The 24,648-nt window shown below is 46.7% G+C and overlaps 1 protein-coding gene and 1 long non-coding RNA gene across 8 annotated transcripts in view; one reads left to right on the forward strand and one right to left on the reverse strand.

The window, feature by feature from the left end:
- The window catches only part of AMMECR1L (AMMECR1 like), an 883,688-nt gene that overhangs the window by 71,795 nt on the left and 787,245 nt on the right, over nucleotides 1-24,648 (forward strand). The gene's annotated exons all lie outside the window — the stretch shown is intronic.
- On the reverse strand, nucleotides 22,867-23,958 carry LOC144792377 (uncharacterized). The gene is made up of 3 exons (XR_013602551.1): nucleotides 23,585-23,958; nucleotides 23,424-23,492; nucleotides 22,867-23,158 (listed from the first exon to the last, which is right to left on the reverse strand). It is a non-coding gene; the product is annotated as an uncharacterized LOC144792377 (long non-coding RNA).

A 24,648-nucleotide genomic window follows, 5' to 3' on the forward strand; every position in this document is an offset into this window, starting at 1 on the left:
GTATTTATGGGGTGTATTAAGGATCTCCAGGTTAGTAGCCAATGGGCTACTGACCTTACGGTGACTACACCCTTTGTGTGTTCACCCCACGTGGGGGAGTGGGCACAATCCCTAGTCCGAATTAGAGAGTGCCTGCCATCTGAAAGATGTCGGCCACTGAAGAGGGGGTTTCACCTCTCCTTCCCCACCTGGGGGGTGGGGTTGGCAGAGGTTGGCACACCTGGCCTGTGCTTATTTTTCCTGCCTGTCTTCCAGCCGAAAAGGAGGGGAGATGGGAAGGGGGCCTGTTCCTGAGAAAAGGAGAGGCTGGGGATTGCATTACAATGGCGCAAGGCCTTTGAGGCTCCCCTTCCACAGATGGCTCCTCCTGGCCTGGGGGAGGTATGAACACCTCTTCCTAGGAAAGGCTTTGTTTCTGGGCTCAGGGAGCGAAGGCTTCCAACCCAGTGGTCCAGAAACATCTCTTGTGGTGGCAGGCTGGTGTGTACCAGTCGGGAACCCCAACAGAGGCTGGTCGCTTTTTCAGGGGGCATCTCTAAGATGCCCTCAGAGTGCATTTTTCATTCAATCCCACCCTGGCATCAGTGTGGGTTTAATGTGCTGAGAAGTTTGATTCCAAACTTCTAAGTTTTCTGTAAAGCCATTATGGTACTGTGGAGTTCGTAATGACATCTCCCAGACCATACTCTTAAGGGCAGTACTGCACTTACAATGTCTAAGATTTGACTTAGACACTGTAGGGGTACAGGGCTCATGCACCTGTACCCTCACCACTGGCATACTGCGCCCAACTAGAGGGGTGGCTGATCTATGCAAGGGCAGTGGGGTTGTAGGCATGGCACACAAGGAGGAGTGCCATGTCGACTCTTCTCTTTGTTCTGCACCAAAACACGCAGCCTGCAGAGGCAGTGTGTTTGAGTGTAAAGGTACAGGGCCCCTAACGGTCGCACAATAAGTGCTGCAGCCCTTAAGAGCCTTCCCTGGTCACAAGGTACAGTTTTTGGGAAAGGATACAGGCCTTGGGAACTTGATTGGCAAGGACCCAGGGCACATCAAGTCAGAGTGCATCAGTCTGGCAAAAAGTGGGTGGGTTACTGCAACAGAAACCCAGCTTCCTACAAGTACTGTGCAGGCCGAGGGAGGTTGACCCTTACTGATATTCACACTTACTATGTAGCTTCTCAACTGTGGATATTAGCAGGATAGAGCGCTCGTAAAAATGATGGTTACATATAGGTAGGGTGGTGGCAGGCCCCTCCCTATGGGACTTAATTTGGAATGGCCAAAAAAACCCAGAAACCCTAACAAGTACCTAAGCATTCATACCGACGCAACCCTTCAAAGTTGGCATCATACTGATAACAAGATCCATTTTACTACATCCCCCCTTCACTTTAATCTGGCCTTTACACCAGCATTAAATCCAGGACCTTTTAATACTTGCCGTTTAAATGACTGTCTGCGAATAAGTGACCTATATTCAAAGAGCTGCAGCATGAAGTCTTTGTTTGAATACAAAAAAGAATTTACAATAGCCTGTTATCTTTGCCAGCATCGTTTTAGCACCGCAACACCAGGGGACTCCATTCCCCATATTCAAACGCGGCAGGAGCCACCCACGCACATTGAATATAAACAAAAACAATTCCCAACAGGTATCATTAAAGGGCAGTTTTAACAATGTATGCAGTTCACATTACATAAATAAGCAACAAGGAGTCTCTAAGATTTTTTGAAAAGGGGTATTATTCACCAATTGGAAAAAAGGGGTCTTTCACATGGCAATACAGTTAGACAGCACTGTACAGAACAAATCATTTGACAACCAGGTGGCACTTGGTGAATAGTGATATATACAGTTGGTGATGGTGGAAGTGCAAGTGCTAAGGTGAACAGCGTGATCGACGCATAGTGACAAATTATAAAACAATAATAGCTCCAAAAGATCAAGTTGCAGTCACTTAAAACATGATTGAATGAATTTTAACAGGAGCACAAAACGTAATATGCGCCATATAATTATGCTGTGAAGTCGACGGCGTTTCGATCCCCGTGAGTCGGGATCGTCATCAGGACAGGGTTGTCGATGAGGACAGTGCTGTAGGGGGAGAGAAGGGCGAGTAAGTAGGGGACCGGGGAGGGAAACGCGGAAGAGGGAGGCAGTGCGGAGGGGGACTGGCGAGATGGGTATGGTATGAGCAGGCAGGGAAAACGTGAGGGGTGCCAGAAGCGTACACGACTTAACAGTGAGGAAGGGCGGAATGAGTTGGTGTAAAGGGAGCGCGAGTAAAAGCGCGGCTTAGCAATAAGGAGACGCTGACTGTGGTGATATCAAGGGGCAGTGAGCGACTAAAGTTAATGCAGGCGCGAGTGACTTAACACTAAGGATACGCAGACTGTGATGATAGCCGGGGGCAGTGAGCGACTAAAATGATACTAGCGCGAGTGGAGACGGGTGAGAAGTGGTTGACATTAATTGAGATGTCGGCAAATGAAGGTGGTGTACGAAGGGGCGGAAACCGCGTGAACAGGGTAGGGGTGTGTAGAGAGATCACTTCGGTTAGGGGGGTGGGGGTAAGGGGTGGAGGGTGGGTGAAGGGGGTGAGCGCAAATAGAAGTAACTGAGGTAACTTACATAGTCACCCAAGCAGGAGGCGCGTGGGTGGCTAGGGTCCAAGCGGTCGCTCAGGAATCGGCGGCTGCAGGGAAGTGGACAGAAAAGGAAAGGGGGGGATAGAAATAAAATTAATTAAATAAAAGTCCGGCACAAGGGGCGGGAGAGACCCGTCTCTGTACCGAAAAATTACCTGATCGTGAGTTGAGGCGAATCTGATCAGCGGGGGGGCGCCTGTGAAGAAGGGAAAGAGGGGAGTGAGAGGCTGGCGATAGCGGGAAAATGCAGCACGCTGGGTCAAGAAGAGATCGCACGGTGTGTGCATGTCTCAGACGTACCTGAATGAATCAGGGCAGCGGAGGGCGATTAGGGCTCTCAGGACTTGTGTTGCTCGCAGTAAATGCAGGAGCTAGGTGGGGCTCGGTGGCCTCAGCCTGAGTAATGAAAGGAAGGCAAGGGGCGGGATGAGCGTGGGGCGTGACCGGAAAGGGAGGCGGGGCAGGGAGCGTGTCAACGTGTTGCCGGGGCAACGTGGACAAACAGGAAGTGGTTAAGTCGAAGGAGATGAATCAGGGATGAGCGCGGCTGGGAGCCTGTAACAGGGTTGCCGGAGCAACAGGGACAACCAGGAAGTAGTTAGATCAAATGAAATGAATCAGGGAAGAGCGCGGGATGTTAGCACAGTCTAGGTATACAATAACAATAGGTTAAGAATCAGGGTGACGAAAGTTATACAGTTAATTAAAACAGGTATACATATTGTTGGCCACCAGTAACGGTGTAAGTATCAATTTTTACGTGCTTTATCTAGCATAGTGGATAGGTGGAGACCGTGAATATACAACGTGTGATCCAGGATCAGCAGATACACAGGGATATTGAGGTACAATGACGCAGTATGGGTACGTAGCCAGAGTGCCGATTCATAACGGCACGTGGTTAATTACAGTTACATGAAGTTGTTGCCCGGCAGGGCATATGGTCTGAAACCGGTGGGTTATTTTACATCAATGGTATATAGGTGGGGGACGGCTTCAAGGAGCCAATGAGGGTGATTGTGGTAATATTGGAGCTAAGGAGATATCTAGATACATTGTTGGTGGGGGGATAGAAATGGTGTTACATTGTTGGTGGGGGATAGAATTTAAATGGTAATGGTGTTATTCCACTCATCCAGAGTGTTCAGCCCATGGTTGAGAGAGTCAACACGTGAAATCCACTTGCATTCAGCTCTACTCGGAAGGGTAGCCATGTTGCCCCCTCTGATGGGTAGTGTGGGTTTCTCAATGACCATCCATCTCAGATCTGTATCAACATATAACCTTTCCAGGAAATGTGTGACCAAGGGAGCAGTCAGGACTTTACAATTAATCCTGCTCTTATGTTGAATTATCCGTTGCTTGACCATTTGAGTGGTTTGACCAATGTAGATGAGGTCACATGGGCAGCGGATGGCATAGATGACATTTTGGGTTTTACAGTTTGAATGGTGGGTAAGTTGGTGAGTGTGTCCGTTGTAGGTGAATTCTTTTGTGTTGAGAGTTAGATCACAAACACTGCAGGATTGACATTTATAGTGTCCAATAACCGGGTCCATCCCCCAGGCGGCTGTGATAGTGTGCTTTTTCGTTGATGGGGTAGGCCAGGTAATGGCATGTACAAGATGGTTGGCGATGTTGTTGCCCCTTTGGTATGAAAATAAGGGCGGTTCCTGGAATTGTTCCTCGGAACGTAGGATGGGCCAATTTTTCTTGATTATTTTGGCAATTTTGTTGCTGTCAGGGCTGAAAACGGAGACAAACGGGATTCTAGTCAGTGTTTTTTTGTTGTTTGGCATCAGTAGATCTTCACGATGATTGTACCAAGCCCGTTTCTTTGCTTTCGTTACCAAGCGTCGTGGGTAGCCTCTATTGATGAGCTTGGTGACCAATATGTCTGCCTCCCTGAAATAGTCTTTTCGCCATTTACAATTTCGGCGGATCCGCAAGAACTGGCCATAGGGAAGTCCATCACGTAAGCCTCTTGGATGGTAGCTTGAATAATGTAACAATGTGTTACGTTCCGTCGGTTTGCGGAAGAGTGATGTTCCAAGGGCACCGTCTTCTGCATGAATGGTGACGTCAAGGAATGGTAGGTCATTGGGCTTGTATTCGCTAGTGAATTTTAGGTGTTCCTGTGCGGTATTGAGCCAGTCAACAAAGGGTGGAAGAGTGTTGGATGATCCATTCCAGATCAGTAAAATGTCATCTATGTACCGGCGCCACAGATGGATTTGGGGCCGGTATGGGTTGATGGAGTTTAGGATCAAGGATTTCTCCATGTCGTGTACAAATAAAATAGCAAAGTTTGGGGCGAAGCAAGCGCCCATAGATACTCCTTTTATTTGCAAGTAGTAAATGTTTTTGTACATGAAGTAGTTATTCTGCAGAGCGACACGAAGAAGGTCCATGATAAAATCAGTAGGGATCTTAGTAGGCTGGGGTCTGGAGAGTAGGAGATTTTTAATCACTTCAAGTCCTTCACGGTGGGGGATGTTGGTGTAAAGGGACTCGATGTCCATGCTGACCAACAATTGGGTGTTTAGGTCAAAGGCTTGGTCTTCTATGGTATTAATGAGGTCCATTGTGTCACGTATGTAGGTATCGGTGACAGGTACGAATTCCTTGATGATCGAGTCTAAGTATTTTCCCAGAGGTTCCAGTATGGAGCCACATCCGAACACGATGGGGCGGCCAGGAGTATTCCTGGCGCCCTTGTGTATTTTCGGGAGGATGTACAGGACAGGTGTCCTCGGGTGTGGGTTGTTCAGGTATTCAAATTCCTTTTTGGTAATGATGTTGCGATCCCTGGCTGCTGTTGTGATTGAGAGAATCTTTTCTCTGATGTCAATCAAGGGGTCTTTAGAGAGAATGCGGTAATGTTCAGTGTTAGTGAGTTGACGTTCAATCTCTTGGTCGTATTGGGTGTTACTTAGGACGACAATGCCACCACCCTTGTCAGCGGGTTTGATGACAATTTCACTATTGTTTTGAAGAGAGTTGAGAGCTTCTTTTTCAATTAAGGGAAGGTTGTAAGGGATGAACCGAGGTGTAGCTTTGAGGTCCATTACTTCCTTCATAACTAACCGTTCGAAAGCCAGTATTTCAGGTGTCATTTGGTTAGAAGGGGGATTGAAGGTGGAAGGCAACCGGAAAGGAGAGATTTGATCCGTTCTGGAATCAGGTTTGTCAGCAAAAAAATGTTTGAAACGAATTCTTCTAAAGAATTTTAAAAGATTAGTTTGTAATTCCAAAAAGTTAGTTCTGACGGTCGGTACAAATGAGAGACCTCGAGAAAGGAGCGTGGTTTCTTCATGTGTCAGAATGTGGTTTGACAAATTGAAAATGGGGATGGTCATTCCAGTGACGATGGCACCTAATCCATCATTCATTGGGGCGGGCCCCATTGGTAGTAGCGATTGCGTGTTTGGCGGTTGCCTGGTACCTGAGGTTGATATTGTCTGGCCCTAGTTGGGCGGTTTTGTGGTGGCGGTTGTCCGCGTCCTCGGCCCCGTGCTAAAAAAACAGGTGGTAAGAGGGGTTGGGGTCCAGAGGTGGAGGCAGACGAGGAGGCGTCTGTGCCGTCCGCAGAACTGTTGGACGAGACCGAAAAGGTGACCCGTTGGTTGTTCCTAAATCGTCCCCAATTGCGTGTTCTGGGAGGGTTCTGTTGAGTGTTAAAAAACTCCTCATTGAGGTAGGGGTATGTGTTCTCCACTTTGAAGTTTTTTATGTCTTTCTCTATTTTGTTGACTTTTTTTATTGACTTCAAAGGTGTTAAAGGTGGAGATGGTGCCGTTGATTTTCTCTAGGAGGCTCTTGGCATCAGTTATGGTAGTGTCTGCCAGGATAAGTTTCTCTAATTCGTCAATTTCTTCTAGTTCCAATCGACTGTGTTCAATGGCCGTATCTATACCCAGGACCATCCAATGACGGGAGCAGGTGGTCGCTAAATAGCTGAAGTTGGTTCTGAACTTGGGGTCCTGTGTAAAGATGGCAGGGGTGTTCCGAATTTGTAGCCCAGCGCAGGTAGTCCGTCAGCATCCGGGCATGTAGATCAGTCCTGATCTGTTTCTTCTTCAACTTTTCCAGTTTGTCCAAGAGGACACGGGAGGTGTTTGGAGCAGTGGGTGTAGTCGTGGAGTTGGGCCAACCGCGACTGGATGTATTCCTCTGAATAAGTAAGGGACTCCTTGGACATCTTGTGTGTGCCGGAAGGTAATACACAGATGAATGCCTTTTTTGCTGAGGCACTTTAGGTGAAGTACACTGGGGTACAACTCTCGCAGCTATGCAGCTGCTCGTAATACGTGTAGGAGCAACAGGAGAAAACCCATAAACCACGTTGGGATGGGTGTGTAGTATAAACAAAAACAATTCCCAACAGGTATCATTAAAGGGCAGTTTTAACAATGTATGCAGTTCGCATTACATAAATAAGCAACAAGGAGTCTCTAAGATTTTTTGAAAAGGGGTATTATTCACCAATTGGAAAAAAGGGGTCTTTCACATGGCAATACAGTTAGACAGCACTGTACAGAACAAATCATGTGACAACCCGGTGGCACTTGGTGAATAGTGATATATACAGTTGGTGATGGTGGAAGTGCAAGTGCTAAGGTGAACAGCGTGATCGACGCATAGTGACAAATTATAAAACAATAATGGCTCCAAAAGATCAAGTTGCAGTCACTTAAAACATGATTGAATGAATTTTAACAGGAGCACAAAACGTAATATGCGCCATATAATTATGCTGTGAAGTCGACGGCGTTTCGATCCCCGTGAGTCGGGATCGTCATCAGGACAGGGTTGTCGATGAGGATAGTGCTGTAGGGGGAGAGAAGGGCGAGTAAGTAGGGGACCGGGGAGGGAAACGCGGAAGAGGGAGGCAGTGCGGAGGGGGACTGGCGAGATGGGTATGGTATGAGCAGGCAGGGGAAACGTGAGGGGTGCCAGAAGCGTGCACGACTTAACAGTGAGGAAGGGGCGGAATGAGTTGGTGTAAAGGGAGCGCGAGTAAAAGCGCGGCTTAGCAATAAGGAGACGCTGACTGTGATGATATCAAGGGGCAGTGAGCGACTAAAATGATACTAGCGCGAGTGGAGACGGGTGAGAAGTGGTTGACATTAATTGAGATGTCGGCAAATGAAGGTGGTGTACGAAGGGGTGAAAACCGCGTGAACAGGGTAGGGGTGTGTAGAGAGATCACTTCGGTTAGGGGGTGGGGGTAAGGGGTGGAGGGTGGGTGAAGGGGGTGAGCGCGAATAGAAGTAACTGAGGTAAGTTACATAGTCACCCAAGCAGGAGGCGCGTGGGTGGCTAGGGTCCAAGCCGTCGCTCAGGAATCGGCGGCTGCAGGGAAGTGGACAGAAAAGAAAAGGGGGGGATAGAAATAAAATAAATTAAATAAAAGTCCGGCACAAGGGGCGGGAGGGACCCGTCTCTGTACCGAAAGATTACCTGATCGTGAGTTGAGGCGAATCTGATCAGCGGGGGGCGCCTGTGAAGAAGGGAAAGAGGGGAGTGAGAGGCTGGCGATAGCGGGAAAATGCAGCACGCTGGGTCAAGAAGAGATCGCACGGAGTGTGCGTGTCTCAGACGTACCTGAATGAATCAGGGCAGCGGAGGGCGATTAGGGCTCTCAGGACTTGTGTTGCTCGCAGTAAATGCAGGAGCTAGGTGGGGCTCGGTGGCCTCAGCCTGAGTAATGAAAGGAAGGCAAGGGGCGGGATGAGCGCGGGGCGTGACCGGGAAGGGAGGCGGGGCAGGGAGCCTGTCAACGTGTTGCCGGGCAACGTGGACAAACAGGAAGTGGTTAAGTCGAAGGAGGTGAATCAGGGATGAGCGCGGCTGGGAGCCTGTAACAGGGTTGCCGGAGCAACAGGGACAACCAGGAAGTAGTTAGATCAAATGAAATGAATCAGGGAAGAGCGCGGGATGTTAGCACAGTCTAGGTATACAATAACAATAGGTTAAGAATCAGGGTGACGAAAGTTATACAGTTAATTAAAACAGGTATACATATTGTTGGCCACCAGTAACGATGTAAGTATCAATTTTTACGTGCTTTATCTAGCATAGTGGATAGTTGGAGACCGTGAATATACAACGTGTGATCCAGGATCAGCAGATACACAGGGATATTGAGGTACAATGACACAGTATGGGTACGTAGCCAGAGTGCCGATTCATAAGGGCACGTGGTTAATTACAGTTACATGAAGTTGTTGCGCGGCAGGGCATATGGTCTGAAACCGGTGGGTTATTTTACATCAATGGTATATAGGTGGGGGACGGCTTCAAGGAGCCAATGGGGGTGATCGTGGTAATATTGGAGCTAAGGAGATATCTAGATACATTGTTGGTGGGGGATAGAAATGGTGTTACATTGTTGGTGGGGGATAGAATTTAAATGGTAATGGTGTTATTCCACTCATCCAGAGTGTTCAGCCCATGGTTGACAGAGTCAACACGTGAAATCCACTTGCAATCAGCTCTACTCAGAAGGGTAGCCATGTTGCCCCCTCTGATGGGTAGTGTGGGTTTCTCAATGACCATCCATCTCAGATCTGTATCAACATGTAACTTTTCCAGGAAATGTGTGACCGAGGGAGCAGTCAGGACTTTACAATTAATCCTGCTCTTATGTTGAATTATCCGTTGCTTGACCATTTGAGTGGTTTGGCCAATGTAGATGAGGTCACATGGGCAGCGGATGACATAGATGACATTTTGGGTTTTACAGTTTGAATGGTGGGTAAGTTGGTGAGTGTGTCCGTTGTAGGTGAATTCTTTTGTGTTGAGAGTTAGATCACAAACACTGCAGGATTGACATTTATAGTGTCCAATAACCGGGTCCATCCCCCAGGCGGTTGTGATAGTGTGCTTTTTCGTTGATGGGGTAGGCCAGGTAATGGCATGTACAAGATGGTTGGCGATGTTGTTGCCCCTTTGGTATGAAAATAAGGGCGGTTCCTGGAATTGTTCCTCGGAACGTAGGATGGGCCAATTTCTCTTGATTATTTTGGCAATTTTGTTGCTGTCAGGGCTGAAAACGGAGACAAACGGGATTCTAGTCAGTGTTTTTTGTTTGGCATCAGTAGATCTTCACGATGATTGTACCAAGCCCGTTTCTTTGCTTTCGTTACCAAGCGTCGTGGGTAGCCTCTATTGATGAGCTTGGTGACCAATATGTCTGCCTCCCTGAAATAGTCTTTTCGCCATTTACAATTTCGGCGGATCCGCAAGAACTGGCCATAGGGAAGTCCATCACGTAAGCCTCTTGGATGGTAGCTTGAATAATGTAACAATGTGTTACGTTCCGTCGGTTTGCGGAAGAGTGATGTTCCAAGGGCACCGTCTTCTGCATGAATGGTGACGTCAAGGAATGGTAGGTCATTGGGCTTGTATTCGCTAGTGAATTTTAGGTGTTCCTGTGCGGTATTGAGCCAGTCAACAAAGGGTAGAAGAGTGTCGGATGATCCATTCCAGATCAGTAAAATGTCATCTATGTACCGGCGCCACAGATGGATTTGGGGCCGGTATGGGTTGATGGAGTTTAGGATCAAGGATTTCCTGTTTGTCCATGTTGCCCCGGCAACACGTTGACACGCTTCCTGCCCCGCCTCCCTTCCTGGTCATGCCCCGCGCTCATCCCGCCCCTTGCCTTCCTTTCATTACTCAGGCTGAGGCCACCGAGCCCCACCTAGCTCCTGCATTTACTGCGAGCAACACAAGTCCTGAGAGCCCTAATCGCCCTCCGCTGCCCTGATTCATTCAGGTACGTCTGAGACACGCATACTCCGTGCGATCTCTTCTTGACCCAGCGTGCTGCATTTTCCCGCTATCGCCAGCCTCTCACTCCCCTCTTTCCCTTCTTCACAGGCGCCCCCCGCTGATCAGATTCGCCTCAACTCACGATCGGGTAATCTTTCGGTACAGAGACGGGTCCCTCCCGCCCCTTGTGCCGGACTTTTATTTAATTTATTTTATTTCTATCCCCCCCTTTCCTTTTCTGTCCACTTCCCTGCAGCTGCCGATTCCTGAGCGACCGCTTGGACCCTAGCCACCCACGCGCCTCCTGCTTGGGTGACTATGTAAGTTACCTCAGTTACTTCTATTCGCGCTCACCCCCTTCACTTACCCCCACCCCCCTAACCGAAGTGATCTCTCTACACACCCCTACCCTGTTCACGCGGTTTCCGCCCCTTCGTACACCACCTTCATTTGCCGACTTCTCAATTAATGTCAACCACTTCTCACCCGTCTCCACTCGCGCTAGTATCATTTTAGTCGCTCACTGCCCCCGGCTATCATCACAGTCTGCGTATCCTTAGTGTTAAGTCACTCGCGCCTGCATTAACTTTAGTCGCTCACTGCCCCTTGATATCATCGCAGTCAGCGTCTCCTTATTGCTAAGCCGCGCTTTTACTCGCGCTCCCTTTACACCAACTCATTCCGCCCTTCCTCACTGTTAAGTCGTGCACGCTTCTGGCACCCCTCACGTTTCCCCTGCCTGCTCATACCATACCCATCTCGCCAGTCCCCCTCCGCACTGCCTCCCTCTTCCGCGTTTCCCTCCCCGGTCTCCTCCTTACTTGCCCTTCTCTCCCCCTACAGCACTGTCCTCATCGACAACCCTGTCCTGATGACGATCCCGACTCACGGGGATCGAAACGCCGTCGACTTCACAGCATAATTATATGGCGCATATTACGTTTTGTGCTCCTGTTAAAATTCATTCAATCATGTTTTAAGTGACTGCAACTTGATCTTTTGGAGCCATTATTGTTTTATAATTTGTCACTATGCGTCGATCACGCTGTTCACCTTAGCACTTGCACTTCCACCATCACCAACTGTATATATCACTATTCACCAAGTGCCACCGGGTTGTCACATGATTTGTTCTGTACAGTGCTGTCTAACTGTATTGCCATGTGAAAGACCCCTTTTTTCCAATTGGTGAATAATACCCCTTTTCAAAAAATCTTAGAGACCCCTTGTTGCTTATTTATGTAATGCGAACTGCATACATTGTTAAAACTGCCCTTTAATGATACCTGTTGGGAATTGTTTTTGTTTATACTACACACCCATCCCAACGTGGTTTATGGGTTTTCTCCTGTTGCTCCTACACACGCACATTGAAAGCACTCCGGAGGCACCAGGAGGTGCTTAAAGCGGCCCAGGGATCCCGCGGTGTGGGAGCCCGTTATTATCTTTGCCAGCATTGTTTTAGCACCGCAGCACCAGGGGACTCCGTTCCCCATATTTAAAACGTGGCAGGAGCAGCCCACACACATCAGAAGCACTTCGGAGGCACCAGGAGGTGCTTAAAAATGGCCTAGAGCTCCTGCAGCATGGGACGTGCCTGGTCGGGTTCGTCCTAGCCAGGAAGAGACAGGGCAGGGCCACCCCCTGACATCCGGTTTACTGCTGCATGTGAAAGGTACTGTTCTCCTTGCTCTGGCCAATAGCACCCAAACCTATCTAATTTTACGGTAACTCCATCGATAGTGACTGCCTGGCCGCTTATGGGAGTTTCCTGAGTAGCTCACAAGTGCCATATAGGTCATTTGTCGCCTTGTCAGTTTGGACAGTTGCACTCTAATCATAGAACTTCATTGCTTTGTATTTGTTGATACTGCAATCCTGCCCCTCCGTGTGTCCCTAGTAGTATTTTCTGACCTTCATTGGTATACCTGAGGGAGTGTCGTGACATCTCAATTATCCCATATAGCTTTGTTGCTTATGCGCTCACCCTTCCTTGCCTGTGGTTTTAATTTATGAACCTCCGGCTTTGTGTTTAGCACAATAAGCCTGCCTTTTTAAGATTCACCTAAGCTATCGTGTAAGCGATGCTCTGGCGAGATATTAAGTAAGGGGCTTCTGAAAGTGCTCCCAAAGGCTGCAGGCGGATCGGGTACAGTGCATGTGCGCCTGGCGCGCGCACCATTTGTCATCCTGCAGCTTTTGGGAGCACTTTCACGGCCGCTTTGATGTTCTCAGTGAGCCGCGTGGCCACTGAGAACATCAAAGCGGCCGCGTGAGTGCTCACCATTTTTTGCCGTTGCAGTCCAACACATTTCCCCCGTTACGTTTTTACCAGTTACCTTTTTGTACCCAGAACATTAGGATTTCGTTTTTGCCTGCGTCACGTTCTGATTTTCTCTTTGTTATGCCCATCGTTCCATGTTGCCGTATTATTTTTGGGGCATCTTTCCTTGTATGGCGTACTCCTTTATCATAACCCACTAGTGCGCCTATATACATTACGCGCACCCCCTTCCCTACTGAGGTAGTATTTGCTTCACACTACTGCACCCAAAAATGCTTTCTCGACATTCCCTTTTTGGCCATATCGTCTATTCCCGCCAACAGATGTACCATGTTTCGCTATTTTCCTTGCTCTGATTTCTCCCCCATCACCGTGTTGTTTTAAGCGGGCCGCCCGCCCCAATCACCCCTGTGTTTTAAGCGTGCTACCCGCATTTCTGCCTTGTTAATTATCCGTGTGTTTGTCCCAAGCTTGAGAGGCACTTTGAGGCCTCAGCCAGGAGACTCAATATGGTATTCCCAGGTGAGTGAACCCTGAGGCACATATAATCTGGCTGAGTATTTGCATTACTCACTCCTCCCACACACACATTTTGCGACTGCCCTCGCTATGTTGGGTGGTATCCCTGGGCTGTGCTGCTGATGTTCCTGCTCTGAATCAGAGGTTTTAGGGGCAGTAAGAGGGTGTCCGGCATAGTGTATAGCCTGCAAGTAATTGTGTGGGTGTGAGTAGGATGAGCATTTCATCTTCCTAGGCAGAATTTATTAAAAGGAGGCTGGTTCCTGCATAACAAATACTTAAACGGAAACAAAATAATGTACTTGTTTAAAATCGGCAACTTGTTTACAATTGTTTCTGTCTGGTTTTGAACGTGCTTGCAGAACAAAACCTGTTCACCCTGCGGGCGATTTTTGTAACATTAGGCAAGATATCTGCAAGCTTGGTTGAATTACTTTTAAACAATAAATAAAAATGCTGTTTTTCTAAAAATGCCTGGGTAATCAATTGAAAGTCCCATTGAGAGAATCCAGTCTTCAGAAAATAACATAAGAATGCAGTTAGTATGACAGTGTACCAACTCCATTCTAAATTGGATGTGAATATATTTTATATTTTATTATACCTGGACCTTACATTGAAATTTCTTTTGTTGACTACAGTTCGCTAAATGTCCGGAATGTGACCATTTGGCTTCCTGTGCCCTGTAGACCATAGTTCCCACAATCTCTTGTGCAGAGACCCTCGTCCTCCAGTGTCAAAGAGCTCATAAATTCACAGGCCCGGAGATTGCCCTTGGTACAGTTAACATCATTGGGACTTTATGCCTATTGTTCTAATTTGCATAGAGCATTATTCTGATTTAAAGCAAGAAGCTTTTGAAAGCATCAGGGAAGTCCATCGCTGTAGGCACTCGATCACAAGTATTCCGTTAATATTCAGCATATTTTATTTATGTACTCTTCTAACGACCAGTAAAGTTTCCCTATTACAGAGGCAGTTGATTTATTATAGGAGTGAAGAAAGCAACATCATGGAGTCTGCTTTTTCAAATTGTTTCTTAGCAACAAGGGGTGTCCAAAGTTTCTTTCCTCATGAAGCACACATATTTCTTGCAAGATCACATGAGAACTACACAAAGCGCGAGTTTATCGCCAGTTCCGCTTTGCATGTAAAGTTAGTGATTTTTACAGTAGTTCACTGACCGTGTCCCCCTGTTGAGTCTGTCATGAGGTAAGCACTCGTGCAGTAGAGGATGCTGGTGCGTCGAGAGAAAGACGCCTAGACCCATCACTTTCTGTAAATTGGGCAGACAGTTGCTAGCACAGCCGACTTAACTCAATTTCACAGTTCACCAAGAAATTTCTGACAAACCAAATGTAGCGTGACTAAACTACATAACCTGTGTATCAAAACCATTCAACCAGTATGATAGTGTAACCCAAAACTAAGTTTACATAATAAAAACGTGGTATGGGCCTACTTGCAATTCTTCCTTTCAAACCAGTGGAACGTAGATATAGATCCTTTATGCTGGCATTGCTTATTATCGGCCCTTGAGTGTCCACACACACACACACACTCACACACACACTCATACACTCATACACTCACACACACTCACACACTCACACACACACACACTCACCCTCACAAACACACACACTCACCCTCACAAACACACACACACTCACACCCACAACCACACACAACCGCACACACACACACAACCGCACACACACAACCACACACACACACAACCCCACACACATACAACCACATACACATACAACCACATACACATAACCACATACACATAAACACACACACATACAACCACACACACAACTACACACACACAACCACACAAACACAACCGCACACACATACAACCACATACACATAAACACACACAACCACACACACACACACACACAACCATAAACACACAAACAACCAACCACACACACACAACCACACACACCCACCCACACACACACACACACAACCACTCACACGCACACAACCACTCACAACCACACACACAACCACACACAACCACACACACATAAACACACACAACCACACACACAACCACATACACATAAACACACACAACCACACGCACACAACCACACACACACACAACCACACACAACCACACACACATAAACACACACAACCACACACACAACCACATACACATAAACACACACAACCACACGCACACAACCACACACACACAACCACACACACACACACAACCACACACACACACACACAACCACACACACACATATAAACACACACACACATATAAACACACACACAACCACACACTCAACCATACATACAAACACACACACACACCACCACACAACACAACCACACACTCCACAACCAAACACACACACAACCACCCAACTACACACACAGCCACACACACACTCACAACCACACACAACCAATCAATCAATCAATCATGACACTTGTATAGCGCACTACTCACCCGGAAGGGTCTCAAGGCGCTGGGGGGAGGGGATCCGCTACTGCTCGAACAGCCAGGTCTTGAGTTGTCTCCTGAAGGCGAGGTGGTCCTGGGTCAGCCGAAGGTGGATGGGGAGGGAGTTCCATGTCTTGGCCGCCAAGTAGGAGAAGGATCTGCCTCCGGCGGTGGCTCTTCGGATGCGTGGTACGGCGGTGAGGGCGAGGCTAGTAGACCGTAGCTGGCGGGTGGGCGTGTAGAATGTCAGGCGGTCGTTGAGGTACTTGGGGCCCAGGTCGTGGAGAGACTTGTGTGCGTGGGTGAGGAGCCTGAACGTGATCCACTTGTTGACGGGGAGCCAGTGCAGGTCCCTCAGGTGGCCGGAGATGTGGCCGCGTCGGGGAATGTCCAGGATGAGTCGGGCGGACCAACCACACACAACCAACCACACACAACCAACCACACACAACCAAGCACACACACACACACAACCACAACCTCACACACCACACACACACACAACCACACACAGCCACACACACCACACACACAACCACACACACAACCACACACACAACGCGCCAACGGTGCCTGACTCCAAGATGGCGCCCTTGGGGACACGCCTCCTACGACCGGCGGACACAGGCTCCAGGGACACGAACACATGCCAGGGCGGATTAACCCACACGCAGCTCTCCGGGAACCAGCACGACCGCATCCATAGCGTCAACACGGTCTTCCCCCCCACACGCTCAACACCACCACCCACATTGTGCTTAACTGGGCTCTGGTGAGAGGCCCCCCCTTCAAACCTCTGCTTCAAACTTTGCTGCCTTCCATCTCTGCCTGGGCGCCTGTGGTCTTTCTCCCCTGACCCTCCTCTGGTCTCCGGATCGATCTCCTCTGCCCCAGCTCCTCTTGAACGATGAGGCTGCGACTTTGCTGCGGACTGCCTTTCTCCCCCTGGACCTGCTGGCTTTGCCAGCCCACTTCCTGAACTCTCGCACTTGGACCTTCGTGCTCCCCGCCATTTTCTCTGTATGACTTGCCTCTTCTTCTAACTTTTTTCTTCCGCCATTTTAGTGATCTCTCACTGTCCTTTCGACTTTCCTATTGTCTCTCCTGATGCCTTTGATACACTCCTCACTGTCTTATTCACCACTATCTGCTTCCCTCTCTTGTTTATCTCACGTGCCTGCCTTCTCTGTGACTCTTAGAGTATATCCAGTCCTTTCCCTTCCCTATGTATATAGAGATAGCTCTAATCACTAGTATATGCTGTAGACCGCTGTGCTCTCCACCATTCCTATGTGACTCTTAGAGTATATCCATGTGTATCCCCTCCCTATGTTGATAGAGATATTACTAGTATAGGCCTAGAGTACATCCATTTGTATACCTTTTTGTAACGCTTGTAATCCTAAGTCTGTATGCTTTCAACTGGCTCTTATGTAATGCAAAAATTTGCAATCATTTTACGCATGTACTTATGTTTTCAACCGGATCCTATGTAAAGCGCTCTGACACCTTCGGGTAAAGTTCGTTATCTCACGTGCCTGCCCTCTCTGTGACTTTTAGAGTATATCCAGTCCTTTCCCTTCCCTATGTATATAGAGATAGCTCTAATCACTAGTATATGCTGTAGACCGTTGTGCTCTCCACCATTCCTATGTGACTCTTAGAGTATATCCAGTCATATCCCTTCCCTATGTATATAGAGATAACTCTAACGACTAATCTCCTAGGTGACATTTAGAGTATATCCATGTGTATCCCCTCCCTATGTTGATAGAGATATTACGAGTATAGGCCTAGAGTGTATCCATTTGTATCTCCTCCTTGTGTGATTCTATCTCTTGTACATTTGCAATTTTTTTCTGTCTGTACCTTTTTGTAACGCATGTAATCCTAAGTCCGTATGCTTTCAACTGGTTCTTATGTAATGCAAAAATGATTGCAATCATGTTACGCATGTAACCGTCAGTCCTTATGTTTTCAACTGGATCCTATGTAAAGCGCTCTGACACCTTCGGGTAAAGTTCGCGCTATATAAAATTGCATAAATAAATAAATAAATTAAATAAATAAATAAAAACACAACCACAGACACACAACCACAGACACACAACCACAGACACACAACCACAGACACACAACCACAGACACACAACCACACACACACAACCATACACACCCGCACTCCCAACCACACACAACCACACCCACAACCACACACACACAACCACACACACACAACCACACCGGCAACCACACATACAACCACACACACACACACAATCACACCGTCGGTGCACACTTTCACCAGGCACAGACACCACCAGCTGTCTGCACGCTTCCACCAGGCACACACCACCAGACGTCGGTGCACGCTTTCACCAGGCACACACACACCACCAACAATCAGTGCACGCTTTCACCAGGCACACACACCACCAGCAGTCAGTGCACGCTTTCACCAGGCACACACACCACCAGCAGTCAGTGCACACTTTCACCAGGCACACACCCCACCAGCTGGCAGTGCACACTTTCACCAGGCACACACCCCACCAGCTGGCAGTGCACACTTTCACCAGGCACACACCCCACCAGCTGGCAGTGCACACTTCCACCAGGCACACACACCACCAGCCGGAAGTGCACACTTCCACCAGGCACACCCACAACCAGCGCACAATTTCTACAGGCACACACACCATCAGCCATCGGCGCACACAGCAATTGTTAACTCATCCACAATTAACTATTGTAGCAATCGCAGTATGGCGCAATTGACTTTTTGCACATATTCATCTAAAGGGCATCATGCCACCATTGCTACAAAATAAATACACATTTTATTGGCCTACAATTTATAGACTTTTGTTACAATTGGTGTTGCAATATTTAGCAATGCCAATAGCTCAAACTTAATTAATGCAAGACCTATTGCATTGCAAAAGGTTGATCAAACAGCTAATGCATAAAAGCAGCAATTGTGTTCTGAGCCGCATTGACAACCTAATCCGTGATTGTGAGGAGATTTTAGCAGCCCCCTTGGGTTCTGACTGTGGCCCTACTGATGTGCAACTGATTTCCAGCTCCACTTCCCCTAGTGGTGCTTTATCCATCCCAGAAATGTTTTTAAAAATCATTAACAAAGGGGCCTCTATTGACTAAACACGTGGACACATCTCATACAGTGAGAATTCATTCTTCACCTCCAAGTCCCAATCTAGATAATATAAGCCAACTCAAATCTGCACCAACAGATTTGCCCCTTTATTGAATCTTCATGAGGATGTTTTGAACCCCCAGTCAACTGATGGGATAGGAGATACGCCACACCTTCTTGCCCCCCTTCTTTGTGCAAGAACTTGTGCTCGGATCAGTTCACTAGTCAGATAGTGGACCTAAAGGCCCAAACAAAAAAATTCCCTGAGGAAGTCCGCTCACTAAAGGGTATGATTGACACATTAACTGAATCACTGAAATTATTAATTTAAAACCTGCCGCTGATAGACCTTCCTTGCCACAGCAACCCAAGGCTAGAGAAGCATCCATTGCTAGTACAGACAGAATAAATAGAGATTTAAACATCAATTTGGCAGACCACCACACACTTAGTAAAAAGCATCCTACGCCACATAAAGGCCCGGTTAATACACTGACTTTAACTCATTACACTCAAGGTAGGCAGTGTGGTCTAGAACCACAGAGCATGAGACCACTGCCTTCAACTCACTACAATCAAGATAAACAGTGTGGTCTAGGACCACAGAGCATGAGACCCCGAAATGATCATACACGTCTTTTAACCCCTTCGCTGCGGGGGTTAATCCCCCGCTGTGTTGGGGGGGAGAGGGGCGCGCACAGCGCCCCCATGCTCATGACGAGCTGAGCTCGTCATGAGCTACGACGCTCCGGTGCTCATGACGAGCTCAGCTCGTCACAGGTGTATTACCTCCCGTGGAACGCTCAGCACAGGAGGGGAATTCTCCCCGCACCTGAACGTTCCACGGCTCATGACGTGCTGAGCTCGTCATGAGCACCGGAGCGCCGTGGCTCATGAAGAGCTCAGCTCGTCATGAGCCTCGAAGAGGTTAAAACGTATCACTGTTTGGGATCCCTGGCAAAAGAGGAACCCCGCAGTTATGAGAAGCCATTGACTCGCACTTCAAAACGCCAATTTCTTTTGACTAATGTTCCCAAACATCCTCTTAGATTAATAAAAGAATACGAACAATCTTTGATCAATAAAAGCACGCAATGGCTCAGACATGCGAGAAAGTGAAGATCCGTAATCAGGGATTATATACTCTCTGCTTAAAGGTATATATCTATAGGCTCTAACCCTGATTACGTTTGTCTTACGTTGGCTAGTGTGGATTTGCTGGATAATTTAGTGGCTTTTGACATTAGGATATGCCACCTGAATACATCCAAAATCAGGATGAAATACAACCCCCAGCTTTACAAAACAACCGAAATTCCAGTAATTCTGTCTCAACATGTAGTGAGGGATCTACTTTACATAATATAGATTGAAGTATATGGAACATCCCTCCCTCACCCCGACTGAAGGAAGCTGCTCATCCAGGTGGTGTACCCAGAAGCCGCCTCATAGCTTCAACCCATAGTAGTATAGGCGATCTTGTAATAGCCAATAAGCCTAGTGGGCCAAAAGCATGTATCCAGGCTGGTCTACACTGTTCCTCTAAATATCTACATCCCGTCCAGTCTGCATATGCCTCGAAAGAATGTACTCAGGTTGAACCTCCTAGTCCTTCTAAACGTCAGGACTCCACCCAGTTGGCATATGCCTCCTGGAACATAGCGGGACTGCAATCTAAAATATCATCCATAGACTGGTCAGCATTCATAGAAGGACAGGCCATATGTGCCTTCCAGGAAACCTGGTCACTCAATCCAATCTACAGCTTCGGTTATTTAAACTTCTTTAAACCCGCAATTGGTGGACAGAAAAGTAGTCCATCAGGAGGGCTCCCCATTTGGGTTAGGCAGCGTTCCTGTTACCTGATAGAGGAAGTACAGATCGATAGTCCTGATATCATGGCAATCCTTTTACGGTCAAGTGCATTGCTTGTTTAATGTTGATCAATGTGTACGCGAGAGGTCTTGTGGGCGGTAGATCATCTACCACAATCTCCCTACTTGATAGCTTCTTAGATTACAACAGAGGCCCATGTAATCTGGTAATTGTAGGTTATTTTAATTCTACATTCGAGCCCTTTGACCAAGAGGACAGCAATCTTAGTGATGAAGAAGATGCTCAATGGAACATCCCTTCATTAGAGCTGCCACCAGTTAGGAAATGGACAGAGGCGGCCTTCCAACTAAAAGCCCTATGTTTGGAGAGAGATAGCAGGGCAGTGAACGGGAGAACTCCTTCAGCTAGATTAGGATCCAACACATATTGCAACGGCCAGAGAAGTAGTCTTATCGACAACATTCTTATTAACCTTGAGCACTGGTCGTTATTGACATGGAAGTACGCAAGAGAAATGAAAGTGATCACAACCCGCTCTTATTAAAGATGCTGGCACTAGGCTTTGTAAAGGCACAGCCACAGACAATAGAGAGGGTTACTGCAGACGCCCTTATTTGTAATGACATGAGACGGATCAAATGGGACAGGATCATAGATAATGACAGCTCACTTGTACAAATGAGGGCAGCCGTGTGTCGTGCACTCTAGCAGTCCTTCAAAATGCCACCACACAGGGCGAAATTAATGTCATTATCACTCAAGCTCATGACGACTTGTTTGGCAAAATAAAGTCCTTCTTTGTCAAACCCTATAAACCAAGTAGCAGGGATATCCCTAAGCATGAAAATCGGCACAACAAGGCATGCAGAGAAGCCTATGAGCAGCTGTCCCTGGCAATTAAATCCAAAGTAATGTGTAATGTTAAAAATGCACGAAAGTCGTACAAAGCCATCCAACTTACAGCCAAGAAGGAATGGGATGAGCAAAGATGGCAAGAGCTCCTTCAGGCCAGTTAGGAAAAAAATATGCATAAATTTTGGCAATTAGTCAAATGGGGCAGGGGTGGGCACGGGCTAACTCCCAAAATCACGCAGCGGCAAACCGATCGGGTTCATTCTTTGAGGCGCAATTTGCAGTTGAAGCTAAGGGCGGCATAGACGGACAGTTCCAAATACCAAAGTCTGATTCGGTTTTGTTTTTTGATAGAGGGGAGGTTGAATCTGCTCTGAATGCAGCACCAATGCAATGCAGCACCAATGCATTACCAGCAGACCTGTTCCTACATGACGGCGATAATTCGTTAAAGTATATTCAGCTGCTAGCAAACGCAATAGCCAGTGGAGCCCCTATACCCGAATCTTGGCGTGGGGCTGAAATCCTACCTATGTACAAAAAGGGGGATCGATCCTGCCCAAGCAACTGCAGGCCAATTAGTCTAATAGACTCAATTCAAAAGATTATGGCAAGGTTAGGGCTGAGCAGAATCCAGTCTTGGATTATAGCAAATAACATATCCCCCCTACAAGCAGAATTAAGTGTACATGTAAGTACTATTGACCATGTTTTTCATTTTATCTTAATATACTTCGCGTGTCGCAACAATTGCAGGAGGCACCATTTATGCTGCCTTCATTGACCTCAAGTCTGCATTTGATATGGTTCCTCGCAATAAGTTATGGGTAGTCTTGAAAGAATAAGGGATGCCTCTAGAGCTATTATCAGTTGTTGTGAGACTGCACGAGGCCAACTATGCACACGTTTGTTGGGGTGCACAGGGCAATACCACTAATCGGTTCCCAGTATCTAAAGGGGTTCGTCAAGGGTGTGTGAGGGCCCTAACCCTATTTTTGTTATTTGTAAACGGGGTCGTCAATTACTTTTCTACACAACCTACAGATGCTCCGTCCCTTGCAGGTACAAAGGTACCGATACTTCTGTTCACCGATGACACTCATCTCGTAAACCGTATTAAAGCAATGTTCCCAGGAGCGACAAGTTAAGCACAGATAATCTGACTGTTATAAAAACATTTCATTTATTAAGACATTTTTCTAAATTAAAAACGCAATAATTGCGCAATATTACCTCACAAATCTTTAAAATCAATGTATAAAAACAAAAGATGACAAAAAATATAACAAAAAGTACACAAGGGAAAATTGCCCATAGAGTTGACGACAGTTAACAGAATATCATTATGACCCACATAATTGTGACAGACAGAAAACTATATGACATGAGATTCATCAATTCCTATTTGTACATCCAAATTTTGCTCTAAGATCCTGTTTCTTATACCAAGGAAATTAACATTTCGAAACAGAAAATTTGTTGAAGGATTGTACTACTGGTTGCGTCGACGCGTTTCGATGGTTCCTTCTTGATTATACCATCTTTATCAAGACAATCTTATTTGTTCTGTCTTCAGGTACAATTACAATTTCTTTCCCTATAAAAATATAGAGTATTAGATCATAGTCCTCTTTACACTGCATATGTACATTATAGAAATTATCTAACAGTAACACAACAGCATTGATATGATTTCATTTCAATTGCCTATGGGGCATATAGCATTTATTTACACGAGATACTGCCCACATTATATTGACTGCAAAATATCTCTAAAGGACTTCAGGGGACCCCTTTTTTATCCTCCATGTCTTCCCCAAGTTTGGAAATCCCATATGAATAAAGTATGCGTGAATAGGTACCTCTTTAGTTGGCAATTGGATCTTTTCTTATTGTTATTAGTTTGGAGGGATAAAGTTAACCCGATCTGCCTAGAGGGATAGAGAGAGTTTTAACATTTATTAGATCTCCAAGCGTTCTAAATTAGATATATGAACTATGGTCTAATGTTCTATGTCCTCACCTTAAAATACGTGGAATTCTCCAATATTCCAGTTCTTATAAGTTCGATATTGAGGGAAATACTTCTACTGAAGCCCGTTAGTACTCCTGATTCACTCGAAAAATCTAAGTGATCTGTTGAAAAAAGGAACTACACTAAATATGGTAATTCTATATTTCTCAGTTATTAGTGATAAATGTGAATAAAACAAAATTCATGGTCCTCCACAAAGCTGTTAAGGGTAGGGTCTTTGAGTGGGGAGCAACTAGAACAAACTGACGTCTTCACTTACCTTGGAATTACACTAGGCAGAAAGCTAAACTGGAAGCCCCAGATTGACCTTATGGCCCTTAAACACTCTCAATTGGTAGGAGCACTATTAAAAGAACACAGGCTCTCACAAACTAAGCCGATAGGCCCAGTACTAAAGATCTATAATACCAAAGTTAGGGCCTCTACCTTCTAAGGAGCAGAACTCTGAGGCCTTGATGATTTGTCACCGTTAGTTACAGCACAGAATAAATTTGTGTGAGGCCTCACTGGTCTCTCGCAAAACACTCCACTCAAGCCCCTATATTCTGACCTGGGGTGTAGTACACTGGATGAAGCAGCAAGATTTAGACAAATTGCATTTTGACATAGATTATGGTTAACCCCGGAGTTATCACACTACGCCAATGTATTAAAGGATGTTAGAGCTGCTGATGCATCTTGTAAGATTACCTGGCTACAAAAGGTGAAGTGTACATTGTTGAACATGGGCATGAGCCATCTGTGGAAAGATCCAGCCGGTAATCGGTTTCCCTCAAAAAAGATATCAGGGAGGCTTATTGGTCTATGGTCAAAGCAAACGGCATAGGACCATTAAGAACACCTCACTGACCGGTATTTTTTTAGAGCATAAGCCAGAACCTATGTATGAAAACCTCTGGGATATTATGACCAAGCCCAGTGATAAGAGCTTATTCTATCAATTTCGGGTAGTACCTTCACCCACAAGTGGCTCAACATCTCTGATGGCGACTGCTTATTTTGTACTGAGCAGGATGAGACAGTACCACACATCCTATTTGCATGTCCCGCTT

Source organism: Lissotriton helveticus, chromosome 11 (genome assembly GCF_964261635.1).
Source record: "Lissotriton helveticus chromosome 11, aLisHel1.1, whole genome shotgun sequence".
NCBI classification, from domain to species: domain Eukaryota; kingdom Metazoa; phylum Chordata; class Amphibia; order Caudata; family Salamandridae; genus Lissotriton; species Lissotriton helveticus.